This window comes from Pseudophryne corroboree, chromosome 10 (assembly GCF_028390025.1).
Source record: "Pseudophryne corroboree isolate aPseCor3 chromosome 10, aPseCor3.hap2, whole genome shotgun sequence".
NCBI classification, from domain to species: Eukaryota; Metazoa; Chordata; class Amphibia; order Anura; family Myobatrachidae; genus Pseudophryne; species Pseudophryne corroboree.
The window spans coordinates 60,609,542-60,624,868 of record NC_086453.1 but is presented as its reverse complement, the minus strand read 5'-3'; the positions used below and the strand labels follow the sequence as shown (position 1 = coordinate 60,624,868).

Here is a 15,327-nt window from a genome sequence, read left to right as displayed (position 1 = left end):
GTGGCAAGTATGCAGGAGTCAGGGAGGTAGTGCAGAGAGGTAGTGGCGAGTATGCAGGAGTCAGGGAGGTAGTGCAGAGAGATAGTGGCGAGTATGCAGGAGTCAGGGAGGTAGTGCAGAGGAATAGTGGAGAGTATGCAGAGGTCAGGGAGGTAGGTCAGGGAGGTAGTGCAGAGAGGTAGTGGCGAGTATGCAGGAGTCAGGGAGGTAGTGCAGAGGGGTAGTGGCGAGTATGCAGGAGTCAGGGAGGTAGTGCAGAGAGGTAGTGGCGAGTATGCAGGAGTCAGGGAGGTAGTGCAGAGGGAGAGTGGAGAGTATGCAGGAGTCAGGAAGGTAGTGCAGAGGGATAGTGGCAAGTATGCAGAGGTCAGGGAGGTAGTGCAGAGTGGTAGTGGCGAGTATGCAGGGGTCAGGGAGGTAGTGCAGAGTGGTAGTGGCGAGTATGCAGGGGTCAGGGAGGTAGTGCAGAGTGGTAGTGCAGAGAGACAGTGATGAGTATGTAGGAGTCAGGGAGGTAGTACAGAGAGGTAGTGGCGAGCGTGCAGGAGTCAGGGAGGTAGTGCAGAAACGTAGTTGCGAGTATGCAGGGTCTTGGAGGTAGTACAGACCGGTAGTGGCAATTATGCAGGAGTCAGGGAGATAGTGCAGAGGGGTAGTGGTGAGTATACAGGAGTCAGGAATTTACTGCAGAGAGGTAGTGGTAAGTACTATGCAGGAGTAAGGGAGCTAGTGGTAAGCATGCAGGAGTTAGGGAGGTAGTGCAGAGAGATAGTGGTTCGTAAGAAGGGGTCAAGGGGTAGTGCAGAGAGCCTGAGAGGTAGTGGCAATTATGGAGGGGACAGGGAGGTAGTGATGAGTATGGTGGAGTCAGAGGGGTATAAGACCACCATATACGTACTAACATATTTGGTCAGGTCTAACCTTGATGCAGATTCCTGCCTGATGTCCCAGCGCTGTAACTAGACATTTTAACGACTTAGACGGGAGAGACCACAGGTATCCCCCCTGAACTCTTTTATATGCTATATTCTCCGCTCCATATACCCATATTTTATTTCTATTGATCTTGTGCGATATGTCTCTCCTCCACCATTTCCTAATATATATTCTCAACCCCTCCTCACCTTTTATTACATATTATTGTAAATATTTTCATTACTCAGTACTAGTTCTCAAAGGGAGCTCAATGTTCAACTACTATACAGCCATATTAATTGAACTGTGTATGTGGTACTGAGGATGGGACCTGCACACATAATGACTATGAAATATACCGCTTTTACACCAACTGAGGCGGGTCGCAGCTGGGAGCCTGACACGGGTGCTACCTGGCTTCGACACGCCTCAGGCCCCTTTCCCACTGCTGTCTCCAACCCGGCATATTGCCGAGTTGGTGACGTTGGCGGTGACGTAGTGGGGAGGGCGGCGCTTGGAGATCACATGATCTCCAAGCGCCGCCTGTCCATTCACTGTGATCGGGAGCCGGGTCTATGCGAACCGGCTCCCGTTTACACAGCACAGCTTGCCAGGTTGAACCAGTGTTCAACCCTGCAAGCTACCTGAGTTGGAATACCGGGTCACTCAACCCGGATTATTCCAACTTGGCCCTTTTACACCGAGCAGCAACACGGGTTATGCACGCTCATGTGCATTAACCCGTGTTATATGCTGGCGGTGTAAAAGGGGCATAGATGTGCAAAACTGCTGACAGTCCCACTCCCCGCCTCCACCACCGATATCACCCCCATCCCAATTACTATCGTTCTCACATTATACCACACTATAGTACCACACTTTTTGTTGTCGACCTGGAGTCCGGATACCCCACACATTATACCACACTGCAGTGCATCCACATTATACCACACTATAGTACCACACATTATACCACACTGCAGTGCATCCACATTATACCACACTGCAGTGCATCCACATTATACCACACTATAGTACCACACATTATACCACACTGCAGTGCATCCACATTATTCCACACTATAGTACCACACATTATACCACACTGCAGTGCATCCACATTATACCACACATTATACCACACTGCAGTGCATCCACATTATACCACACTGCAGTGCATCCACATTATACCACACTATAGTACCACACATTATACCACACTGCAGTGCATCCACATTATACCACACTGCAGTGCATCCACATTATACCACACTGCAGTGCATCCACATTATACCACACTATAGTACCACACATTATACCACACTGCAGTGCATCCACATTATACCACACTATAGTACCACACATTATACCACACTGCAGTGCATCCACATTATACCACACTATAGTACCACACATTATACCACACTGCAGTGCATCCACATTATACCACACTGCAGTGCATCCACATTATACCACACTATAGTACCACACATTATACCACACTGCAGTGCATCCACATTATTCCACACTATAGTACCACACATTATACCACACTGCAGTGCATCCACATTATACCACACATTATACCACACTGCAGTGCATCCACATTATACCACACTGAAGTGCATCCACATTATACCACACTATAGTACCACACATTATACCACACTGCAGTGCATCCACATTATACCACACTGTAGTGCATCCACATTATACCACACTGCAGTGCATCCACATTATACCACACTATAGTACCACACATTATACCACACTGCAGTGCATCCACATTATACCACACTATAGTACCACACATTATACCACACTGCAGTGCATCCACATTATACCACACTGCAGTGCATCCACATTTTGCCACACTGTAGTGCCAACACATAACACACTGTAGTGCATCCACACTGTAGTGCCCACACATTACACCACACTATAGTGCCCACACACCATACAACACTTTGGTGGCCACACACTATACCACACTGTAGTGCCCCCACATACCACATGGTAGTGCCCAAACATTATACCACACTATAGTGCCTACATTATACCACAGTGTACTCGCAGAAAGCAGCCTCAGGCACCCGGCCAGCAGAGCAGCCTCACCAACTGTCACTCTCATGAGGCTGCTGCTGCTGATCTCTAGGTGTCAGAGGAGCACGTGATGGGCTCCCCCAATCAGAGCTCAGCGCATGATCCTCTGACCCCTCAGCACAGTCTCATAGGAGTTATTTCCCAGTAGTGAATTGGTAGATGCTAGATCCAAGTGAGCTAAAGGACCTTTGATGTCACCACCATGTGACCCGCAATGGCAGAGGGAAGGGCAATGTTGGTAGACTAGCACTTTTTTTTTATCCACGTGGATACGTGGGAACAGTAACCGGAGAAGAGTGAGCCACCATGCCCGAAGGGAGCCTGAGGCAAGTGAAGCGAGGTCGCGAGGGTACAACCTGAGCCGACCTTGCTCCTCCACCTGCTGTCGTGGGTCACATGGTTGTGATGTCAGAGGTTCTTAAGCCCACTTGAATTCAGTCACAACCGTAGTGCATTGCTGCAGTAGTTGCCGGGCCTCAGTGCCATAACTAGAAATTTTAGTGCTGTGTGCAAGAAATGTAAAATATAGGCAGCGCGTGCCGTAGGCGCGCAAAAAATATATAGGGGTGTGGCTTCATGGGGAAGGGGTGTGGCCACAAAATAATACCAATTCATATTATGGTGCACAGTAGTCTCCATTGTTCAAATTACACCGCACAGTAGCGCCAATACACCAGGTAGAGACCCTTTTACACATTACGGCAGACAGTCCCCCTTTTTACACATTACGGCAGACAGCGTCCCCTTTTTACACACTACGGCAGACAGCGTCACCTTTTTACACACAACGACAGACAGTCCCCCTTTTTACATATTACGGCAGACAGCGTCCCCTTTTTACACACTACGGCAGACAGCGTCCCCTTTTTACACATTACGACAGACAGTCCCCCTTTTTACACATTACGGCAGACAGCGTCCCCTTTTTACACATTACGGCAGACAGTCCCCCTTTTTACACATTACGACAGACAGTCCCCCTTTTTACAAATTACGGCAGACAGCGTCCCCTTTTTACACATTACGGCAGACAGTCCCCCTTTTTACACATTACAGCAGACAGCGTCCCCTTTTTACACATTACGGCAGACAGTCCCCCTTTTTACACATTACGGCAGACAGCGTCCCCCTTTTACACATTAGGTAGATAGATAGATAGATAGATAGATAGATAGATAGATAGATAGATAGATAGATAGATAGATAGATAGATAGATAGATAGATAAATGATACGTACCATCTATCCGCTGGCTCAGGCTGTCATGCTCCTCGGTGCTGGCAGCTCCGAAGGCAGGGGAGAAGGAGGAGGAGGGAGGGGGACCCAGGAGCCGCAGCAGCGCACTGTAATTGGTAGCGGCGCCACATGCAGCTGTCCCTCTCCTTGCACATAGGCTGGCCGCCGCTGTGAATGCTGGGATGAGGGAAGCGCATCCCAGCATTCACAGCGGTGGCGGCGGCCAGTCTATGTGGAAGGAGAAGGACAGCTGCAGCGGCGCCGCTACCAATTACAGTGCGCTGCTGCGGCTCCCTCCTCCCCCTCCTCTTCCTTCTCCACTGCCTCCGGAGCTGCTCCTCTCCTCTTCCGGCGCATACAGGCGGCTTGTAATGAGTAAATTTGACTCATTACAAGCCGCTGATTTGGAATGTGGGCAGTTGCACCCTCAGGACGACTGCGTTGTGTGCCAGGCACACCTAGCACGCACGTAGTTAACGACTCTGCCAGGGCTCATTATCTGCCCGCTGCATGCAGCCATTGCAGGGTTAGTCAAACAGCCTTTATGACTGGCCCGGCAAGCAGCTGCCCTGTGCCCTGCTAAAGCGACCTACTCTGTAGGCCACACCCTGGAGCGGGCGTGGCTACAAATCAGTGGAGACCACCATGGATTTATCCTACCCCCGGTAGCCCAGTCCGATCCAGACTGCACTTGCCATGGGGCTGAGCAAGTTCTGACGGTGCACCGATGGCGCGTTTAAAGACACACACTAAGAGGAATCTACTGTTCTAATACGCTGCAAGCGAGCGACTCAGTTGTTTGAAAATCGGATGCAACATTAACGTAACGTACACACAGCTTCACCTTTATGTTAGAATAAAGTTTAAAAATAAATCCAACAAATACAGTAAGTATAACACTCCATCGTGTGTACCAAAAAATAAAAATCCTCTAGAAATACAAAAGCAAATCATGTATGACCAATGAGAAAGCAGCTATCAGTGGCTAGCTAGTGCTGGTGATCGGCATAGTGTAGCATTTCCACAGGTAATTGTTACGGCTTGTATATTTGTGCAGGTCCGCTTCTGTTTGCAATCACGCAAACACTCCATATGAAATCCCAGGGATGCTTAATATTTTTGGGTGGCCCCTTTAAGAGAAGCTTTTCTGCAGCATAGAAACCTAATGGGGTCATTCCGACCCGATCGGTCGCTGCAGTTTCTTGCAGCGCAGCGATCGGGTCGGAACTGCGAATGCGCCGGCGCATGCCAGCCGTCGTTGCCTAGTGATCGCCTCTGAGGCAGAGGCGGTCGCTGGGCAGGAGGGGGCTGGACGGCGGCGTTAAGCTGCCATTTAGGGGGTGTGGTCCGGCTAACGCAGGCGTGGGTCGCTGGGCAGGAGGGAGCTGGATGGCGGCGTTAAGCTGCCATTTAGGGGGTGTGGTCCGGCTAACGCAGGCGTGGCCAGACCGTTGGGGGGGCAGGCCAGGGAGCGACGAGTAGCTCCCGGCCAGCACGCTAAAGTTGCGCTGGTCGGGAGCTACTCTTGAAGTGCAAAGGCATCGCCGCTGTGCGATGCCTTTGCACTTCTGCGGGGGGTCCGGCACTGACATGTGGGCGGACTAGCCCTGTGCTGGGCGTCCCCCCGCATGTTAGTGTGAATGATTGTAGCTGTACTAAATTTAGCACAGCTACGATCAACTCGGAATGGCCCCCAATGCCCTTAATGGTGGTAATTCAGCTTAGTGAGGTCCTGAGATGTTACAGGTAGGAAACAATGAGGCAGCTGTATTAAGTCTGGAGAAGTGATAAAGCAGTGATAAGTGGAAGCTGATAACGCACCAGCCAATCATTACGTGTTTCAAAAATGACAGTTAGGAGCTGATTGCTTGTGCGTTATCACCTTCCACTTATCACTGTTTATCATTGCTTTATCACTTCTCCAGGCTTAATACATCTGCCCCAATACTTACAGTATTTTTTCCTCTCACCCGATAAGCAATGTTTTGCTTACTGTAATACAGATGTGTCCTCTGGGTGCACCATGTCCCGCATACCTTGCGCCTGGCGTCTTTTTTGCCGAAAAAGCATCTTAGTTGCAATGTGATCAGGATGCACCAGGAGATTGTGCTAATTAATTTGATATGAAACATTGATCTGAATCTGTATACAAAGTACACAGTGACCGCTGCAGTTTTCCACGCTAAGTTTCGCTGTGCTCCGTATACAGACCAGGTTGGTTTTGCCTTCTAACTGTTTGCCGCTTTGAAAAAAAGTCAGAGATCGGCCGGCATACCACCCCTCCAACAAACTAGAACCCTATTACATATGCCCCCCTATGCAAATTTTCACTGCCACAGCATTTAAACACTGGCAACGGCTCCCTGTCTCCAACCCTTCACCCGGCTGGTCGAATGCCCGTTTTGCACAAAAGTGCTCGCTACCCTATGGCGCTACCCTATGGAAAAGCGAAGACTTTTGTGTGAGTTCCCGCTGCCGTAAAGTGCGGCTTCTGCTGAGCAGATTCTGCATGGGCCAAGGATTCGCCAGCAATTTGAATTCACCCCTTAAAATGCATATCACCAACTTAATATTAATGCCAGTGTTTACAAGGCCTAAAACTACTTTACAGAACTTGGTGACTATAATATGGCAAATATTTATAGGGGAAGATGTATCAAAGCTTGTAAAGAGGGCAGGAGGAGACAAGTGGAGAAGTTGCCCATAGCAACCAATCACATTCTAGCTAACATTTTATAGAATGTACTAGGGCCCTCATTCCGAGTTGTTCGCTCGCAAGCTGCTTTTAGCAGATTTGCTCATGCTAAGCCGCCGCCTACTGGGAGTGTATCTTAGCTTCTTAAAATTGCGAACGAAAGATTCTCAAAATTGCGATTACACACCTCTTAGCAGTTTCTGAGTAGCTTCAAACTTACTCGGCATCTGCGATCAGTTCAGTGCTTGTCGTTCCTGGTTTGACGTCACAAACACACCCAGCGTTCGCCCAGACACTCCTCCGTTTCTCCAGCCACTCCCGCGTTTTTCCCAGAAACTGTAGCGTTTTTTCGCACACACCCATAAAACGGCCAGTTTCTGCCCAGAAACACCCACTTCCTGTCAATCACACAATCACCAGAACGAAGAAAAAACCGTGAGTAAAATTCCTAACTGCATAGCAAATTTACTTGGCGCAGTCGCACTGCGGACATTGCGCATGCGCACTAAGCGGAAAATCGCTGCGATGCGAAAAAATTTACAGAGCGAACAACTCGGAATGAGGGCCTAGGTAAATGCTAGAACTCGTTTATTTTCCTAGTAGTGCACTTCTTTTTCCATTAGTGTAATAATAACCTTAGCAAAATGAATGTCACCATCAATTAACTAAGGATATACGCCCTCATTCCGAGTTGATCGCTCGCTGACGTTTTTCGCAGCCCAGCGATCAGGTGAAAAATCTGCAATTCTGCGCATGCGCTAAGTACTTTCACACAAAACTTTGTACTTTTACACAAGGTCGAGCGACGCTTTTCAGTCGCTCGAGTGTTCGTAGTGTGATTGACAGGAAGTGGGTGTTTCTGGGCGGCAACTCAGCGTTTTCAGGGAAAGTGCTAAAAAACGCAGGCGTGCCAAGAAAAAACGTGGGAGTGTCTGGAGAAACGGGGGAGTGGCTGGCCGAACGCAAGGCGTGTTTATGACGTCAAACCAGGAACTAAACGGACTGAGGTGATCGCAATCTAGGAGTAGGTCAGAAGCTGCTCAGAAACTGCAGGAAAAAAATTTCAAGCAGTTCTGCTAATCTTTCGTTCGCAATTCTTCTAAACTAAGATACACTCCCAGAGGGCGGCGGCCTAGCGTATGCAATGCTGCTAAAAGCAGCTAGCGAGCGAACAACTCGGAATGAAGGTCATTGTTGTATGAATGCATACATGGGAGTCAGATACACCATATGGGAGTGAGGGGCAGATGTATTAACCTGGAGAAGGCATAAGGAAGTGATAAACCAGTGATAAGTGTAAGGTGATAAAGGCACCAGCCAATAAGATCCTAACTGATAATTTACATAATGGAGCTGATTGGCTGGTGCCTTTATCACCTTGCACATATTCTCCAGGTTAATACATCTGCCCCTTATACCCCTTTCACATCGCACTAAAAACCCGGTATCGACACGGCATATTGCCGTGTCGAAACGGGTCAGTGTGCGATGTGAAAGCTCCTTTTCAGAATTAGCGGGTCGCCTGACCCGGTAATTCAACCCGGTAAAAAAGAAGGGTTATTACCGGGTTGATTACCGGGTCAGGCGCAGTGTGAATGGGAGCCGTTCCGATGCGACGCGGCTCCCATTCACAGCATAGGCAGAGGCGGCGCAGGAGATGAGCTCATCTCCCGGCGCCACCTCCACCCCCGCCCCTGCTGCTGCTGCGCCCTCCGCTGCTATGGCAACCGACCCGGTATATTGCCGGGTCGGAAAGCCAGCAACGGAGCGCAAATGCCGGATCCCACCCTGTAAGTACACGTTTCTCTTACCGGGTAGGATCCGGCATTTGCGATCTGAATGCAGCATTAATGAGCTTGGGAAAATAAATGTGATGTTTTGTTACATGTTTCTTTGTTTTGTTTTGTATCATGTTTGCTTTGTTAGTTACCAAAATACAAACATACCTGAGATATTTTACAAAGACCAACGTGACTCTAATAACTGGATTGTACAGTATGTATATTCATTTGTTATTCAGTGCTCGGACTATAGTCTACCTATTGTCAAACAGGCCCTTAACTGAGAGTCCCACACCAGTCCTCCGGTCTCAGCAGCGATGCATGATGCCCTCACATAGGGCGGGATGTACTAAGCGGAAAATGCGGTAAACTCCCTGTTTACCGCATTTTCCTGATGTACTAACCCCCGGCCGGCAGGACAGCGCCGCGGCGGGGTACGCGTACGTCCATAGAAGCCTATGGGCTTCTCTCCGCGGCGCTGTGTGAGGGATCCGATCGGATCCCTCCCAGCATGCCCTGCGGCCGCCCCCGTCACCCCGCGCATGCGCAGACTGACTTCTGAGGCCGAATCCCAGAAGTCAGGCTGCCGCTGCGCATTGCAGAGGACAGCTCTTATCGGAAGAGCTGTCCTCCGCAATGCTGATCGCATATGTTAGTACATATGCGATCAGCATCGTGGCGCAGGGCGGCGATGGGCGGCGATGTACATTAGTACATCCCGCCCATTAGCACATGTTGAAATCATTGATTCAAATAATGGGGCAGATGTATTAACCTGGAGAAGGCATAAGGAAGTGATAAACCAGTGATATGTGCAAGGTGATAAAGGCACCAGCCAATCAGATCCTAACTGTTAATTTACATATTGGAGCTGATTGGCTGGTGCCTTTATCACCTTGCACATATCACTGGTTTATCACTTCCTTATGCCTTCTACAGGTTAATACATCTGCCCCAATGTATTTGGTATGCAGTCATGTTTTCTACATTCACAACGTCAACAGTAAAAAGGTCGACACCATAATGTCCAATGTCATAATGTTAAAATGTCGACACCTGCAAAATGCTGACACAGCTAAAATATTGACACAGTTACAATGTTGACAATAGAAATTGAAGGCTTAGGGTTAACATCAGTAATGTGTAGTCAGGGTAGACAGGGGGAGCAGAGCCTCACCTGTCATGGGGGGTGATTCAGATCTGATCACTGGGCTGCTAAATTTGTAGTCCTGCGATCAGATAGTCACCGCCGTGTATATTCGCCGTGCAAGTGTGGGACCGCACGTGTACGCCGAGCTGAAAAAATCCCCCAGTTACCACTCACAAAAGGCCTCTTCCTGTCAATCAGCAATGGCTGTGTGATTTAAATTTTCGCACCAGCCTGTTGCTATCTAGCGATGCCTGTTGTTGTCTGCTGATGCACATGCGCATTGCGATGCATATGCATGAGCAGTCTACCGCTAATTGCCCGCTGGGCAAAAACGCACAGCAGCGATCAGGTCTGAATCAACCCCACACTCCAGTACACACCAGAGTTTGGACTATAAAATGATTAGAATAATACAAAAGATATTTATAACTTAAGGCCGATATATCGCGGGTCCGTCGGCCAGTGTCTATGGGCGAAATGTCTGTGAACTCCGTCGTTCACAGACATATCGCGTCGGCTCCACAGCACAGCCGACGGCCAATATATCTACTGATATATTGGAGCATCGCTGTGTGTGTACGGGCGACCAGCCAACCGCCCATACACAGGCTGCGGCAGCCGGCGGTGATTGACAGCTGAGTGTACACGCCCGCCCAGTTCATGACGTCAGTCCCCGACAGATCAGGCAGTGTGTATGCACAGCACACTGCCCGATCCGTCCATAGCTATATCTGCCGATCAATTGATCTGCAGATATATCTATCAGTGTGTACCCACCATAAGAAATATCATCATCTATATTATTCTAATCATTTTTATAGTCAAAACTCACCAACAAATCATATATGTGTGTGTAAATTTGGCTCTGATACTAGCCAGCGCCTCCACTGACCTCACGGATTAGCATTAGGGTTGATAGGGGTTAGGGTTAAGGGATGGTATCAGGATCCCAGCGTTTGGGATGCCGACAGTCAGAATACCGCCAGCGGCATCAGATGCACTGGATCCTGACACCTGGAAGGTAAGTAGGCTAACCCTCCAGTCCTACCCCCCTAACCCTCCCTTTCTGCTGCCTGACTCTAACCGCCCCCGCAGCCTAACCCTAACCATCCCCAGTGGTGCCTAAACCCTGCCTTCCCTTCCCGCAGCCTAAACCTAACCCTCCCTGGTGGTGCCTAACCCTACCCCCCCCCCCCCCCCCCCCCCACACGCAGCCTCCTCCAGGACCCGTGCGGTGTGAACGGGTCCCGAAACGCATCAACCAGGGTAACCCGTTCACACCGCACATGACTCGGTAAGAAATAACCCTGCCTAGCCTAGGGAGTACCACTGGTGAAGACAAACAAAATGCGACATTTCAAATGACAAATAATATGAGTTCATGCAGTGTTCCCTTGCAGCACACCAACAAACATTTACCTTCTAATTGAATCATCCGCTAATGTGTTAGCCAAAATTGCCTTGAAACACGGATTCCAAATGAGTGGAAAAACATTTGCTGAAGTTTTGTGTGTGGAAGTTATTGCTCTGATGGAATTTGACATAAACAAACACGATTAAGACCTTCATTTGGATTTACTATAATATTGCATTAAAAAAAGCGAACTGTGCGTCAACAGTTTATGTAGCTCAACCAAACAGCCAACAGAGGGTGGGCAGCTATAATTGGAAAGATTTCTGGCATTAAAACGGTTTAGTCACCGCATTGGTAAACGGGTCATTAAAAAAAACATGCGCTAGACAAACATATGAGTGATCTATGGAAACAAGGGGGGGGGGGGGGGAATCAAACTAAAACAGATGGCTGGCTACAAAGGAGGCGTACCGGAATCTCCCATGTGTTCGCTTTTAAAGGAAGTCTTACAAGTCTTAAACTATCAAAAGCTGAGATTTACATTAAGTTAAGCGCTGCATTGTTCCCTGTGTACCGTACACAAAGTAAAAATATGAACGTAATGGGTTTTACAGGCTGATGAATTTCAGTCACCGAAAGAGTATAACATACTCCATCCATAAACTTTATTATAATAAAGATGTGCTTAAACTGGAAGTCAAATTGCAGACAGTATTGATGCAAAACTAAATCCTACTATACAAGTACTCAAGTGGTCATCAGCCTTCTATACGAAACAAGACTACAAAATGCAGGACGTTTCTCGTGTAGTTACAGGTCCGAGCCTCTCCAAACCAGCCTGTCTCATAACTTGCGTGATCAAATGCGAAACAGCTGGCACGGAAAAAAATACAGGACCTTTTGCTGTAGACTAATCACACCCCCCCCCCTGTCTGATTGTGTGCCTGGTTTTATGAATGAAATAACAAAAAATAACCAAAGCTGAAAGCAATTCTAAATAGGATTACTTTAAATGACTTAAGTTACAGCACAACCTGGCTACTTTTACCTCATAAAACCCAACCTTGTGATTTAACCTATTCAATTCTACAAGAGAAAAAGATGCATTTAATAAACACGGTTCAAATAAATAAAAGGTGATGTAATCTACAGAAATCAAAGATTGGCTCTGATCAGATTTTGCAGACTATGCTGCCGTACATGGAACAATTGGTCAGTAATGCTAACCACTATGCCACTGTTCTGTCCCATATTAAAGAAATTAACTATACCCATAACAATCGGCAAACCTGATACAGTAAAACGATTTTTTGGTCAGCACAGCAAGCACGCGTCTGCGGTCACTGGCCAATCACACTTCTTGGACCAACATCTGCCAATCAACCTGATGTTCACCGAACCACCAAATCTGTACAATTCGTCAGAACGAATGAATGCACTTATTTGGCCAGCACCAGAGTAATAATATTGTTAAACGCTTCATTGGTTGCTGTGGGTAAAACACTCAATTTGTGCTACTTGAAACAAATCATTAAAAAATAATTACCACCGCGTTCTCATTTCTAAAAAATATGACATTTACTTCCATAGCATATTCCTGTTTGTGAAATGATCACAAAAGTCGCTTTCTAGACAGATATTATCTAATTGTGAACAAGTCTGCAATTTGGCAGATTCGTGCTTCAGCCTCCTGTCTGCAAACAGAATGGTATCCGTTCACATGGTCGACCATGTTATGGTCGACAGTCATTAGGTCGACCACTATTGGTCGACATTGACATGGTCGACATGGACACATGGTCGACACATGAAATGTCGACACATGAAAAGGCCGACATGAGTTTTTTTTTTCTTTTTTCTTTTTCTTTTGGGGAACTTTTCCATACTTTACGATCCACGTGGACTACGATTGGAACGGTAATCTGTGCCGAGCGAAGCGGTAGCGGAGCGAAGGCACCATGCCCGAAGCATGGCGAGCGAAGCGAGCCATGCGAGGGGACGCGGTGCACTAATTGGGGTTCCCAGTCACATTACGCAAAAAACGACACCAAAAAAAGTTAAAAAACTCATGTCGACCTTTTCATGTGTCGACCTTTCATGTGTCGATCATGTGCCCATGTCGACCATGTCAATGTCGACCAATAGTGGTCGACCTAATGACTGTCGACCATAACATGGTCGACCATTCATACCGGAACCAAACAGAATACCTCATTGTTTTTTCCTGTCATCAAGGCTAGCACCTATGGGAAACAGCCGCAGAGAGTGATCTGTCATTCTCCTGTAAACATTTTTCACACCTTCACTTACCACGCGTCCACTACAGATATATACCCATAATTATTTGCTGTGTCACTTAACGCAAGAGCATTTAGGATGCACCATGTGTGAGTCTCTGTGTTAGCGCCTGTGTTACATTGCCTCATGTAACCTCTCTTACAACTCTGTTTACATAATACAGTAACATCAAGTCATATAGGCAATAGGCAGGATTACATTTGACATTCAGACATTTGTCTTGGCTGTTACTAGTAAAAAAAAGAAAAAAGAAAATACAGCTCATAACCAATAAATCTCTTTAATTTTCCGCATTCTATCATTGGAGAGTTAACAGGTTATTTTTCACAGGGTGCTAAAATAGAAGCAATGTTTAGTGTAGCCTTTCCAAAGACGCCATAAGACTGTCATGCTGGGAATTTGTTTTTTACCTTCATAGCTAAAGGAATATATATATATATATATATATATATATATGGACAGATAGATAGATAGATAGATAGATAGATAGATAGATAGATAGATAGATAGATAGATAGATAGATAGATAGATTAGATAGATACGGTATGTATATACACTTTTCTCAGCTCTTTGCTTTACTTCCAGATCATTTCTCTCATTCTAATAAAGCAAAAAGCCTTTGGCAATTTTTGACGGTAAACAGTTTGCACCTACTGTACAGTTTGCAATAACCTATACACACATCTGAAACATGACAATTCACCATGCACTATCTCTTGCAGAAAGAGCTTGCAATCTACCTAGTACTGCAAGAACTGTATTATGATCAGCTGCCTACACAAACACAATAGTCTCAATAACCAGTAACAATGCCAAATTCCCCCCCATATGATTTAGCTACCAGTACAAGCATGGAGGGATATGTCAGGGACATAAATACACCAGATGGAGATTCAGCCAGCAGGAATTTATCTGATAAACACATTACTTCCAAGCTGGGGGGGAAAAGTACAAAAGTTTTAGCAAAGTTGAAAAACTTACCGTCCCCCAGCAGTGAGTAACTTGTGCAGTATCCCAGGCACACATGTGATCAGGGGAGAAAGTTGCAGCTTCTTTTGTCCCTCTTTTCTGTCACTCCAAATGAAAATGGGGAAAAAAAAATAGAAAAGAAAATGGAAAAGCAGAGTGGTAAATGCAATGACAGGGCACCCTGCTCCTGCTCAGGACACTTTGCTGCCAAGACTCGCAGAGAGAACCTGTGTCCACATCAGGGAGAGAAAAGTCATTCTTGCAGGTTCCTTGCACTGGAGAGTATGAAGGAAAAGCAGTGGTGGGGGAACAGCCTGCAAAGATGCAAGGTAGACTAGCCCCAGCTAGGTCTCTTGCTCCTTGTGCTGGTGGTATGGCCAGTGGGCACCTTCCTGCCTCCCATATAGCAGCCAGACCAGTAACAGAGACCTCCCTGCTTGCTGCTGCCTCCTATGTACTATAACCTGATCCCTGCTGCTGTGAGATTCCCAGCAGGAGGCGAGATACACTTCACTCATAGACAAATTCTCTTTCTCCCCTGGTGACGTGTCTCATCCTCCACTCCCCTTTTTCTAGATAATTTCACCCTGATAATAACACCCAGGCCACTAGGCAAAATACCTGGGTGGATCAGCCTGCTTAAACTAGGTCCCTCTGACTCCTGAAGTGCCTCCTACTGTCAGCTGCAGTGCATGGCTGCAGCTCTGCTTGTAATGGTAATCCATGGTTATTTGTCATTAACAGGACGGATATATATTATTTACAGGACAATAGGTAATACTGTACACTATATATGTATCTATCTATCGATCTATCTATCTATCTA

At 47.1% G+C, this 15,327-nt stretch overlaps 1 protein-coding gene across 1 annotated transcript in view; it reads right to left on the bottom strand.

Annotated features, from left to right (window-relative positions):
* NTF4 (neurotrophin 4) overlaps positions 1 to 15,004 on the bottom strand; it is a 264,224-nt gene extending 249,220 nt beyond the window's left edge. Inside the window, exon 1 of the mRNA XM_063942449.1 lies at positions 14,514 to 15,004. The gene's annotated coding sequence lies outside the window, so the exon portion shown is untranslated. The remainder of the gene's footprint in view (positions 1 to 14,513) is intronic.
* Positions 15,005 to 15,327: the final 323 nt, after the last annotated feature.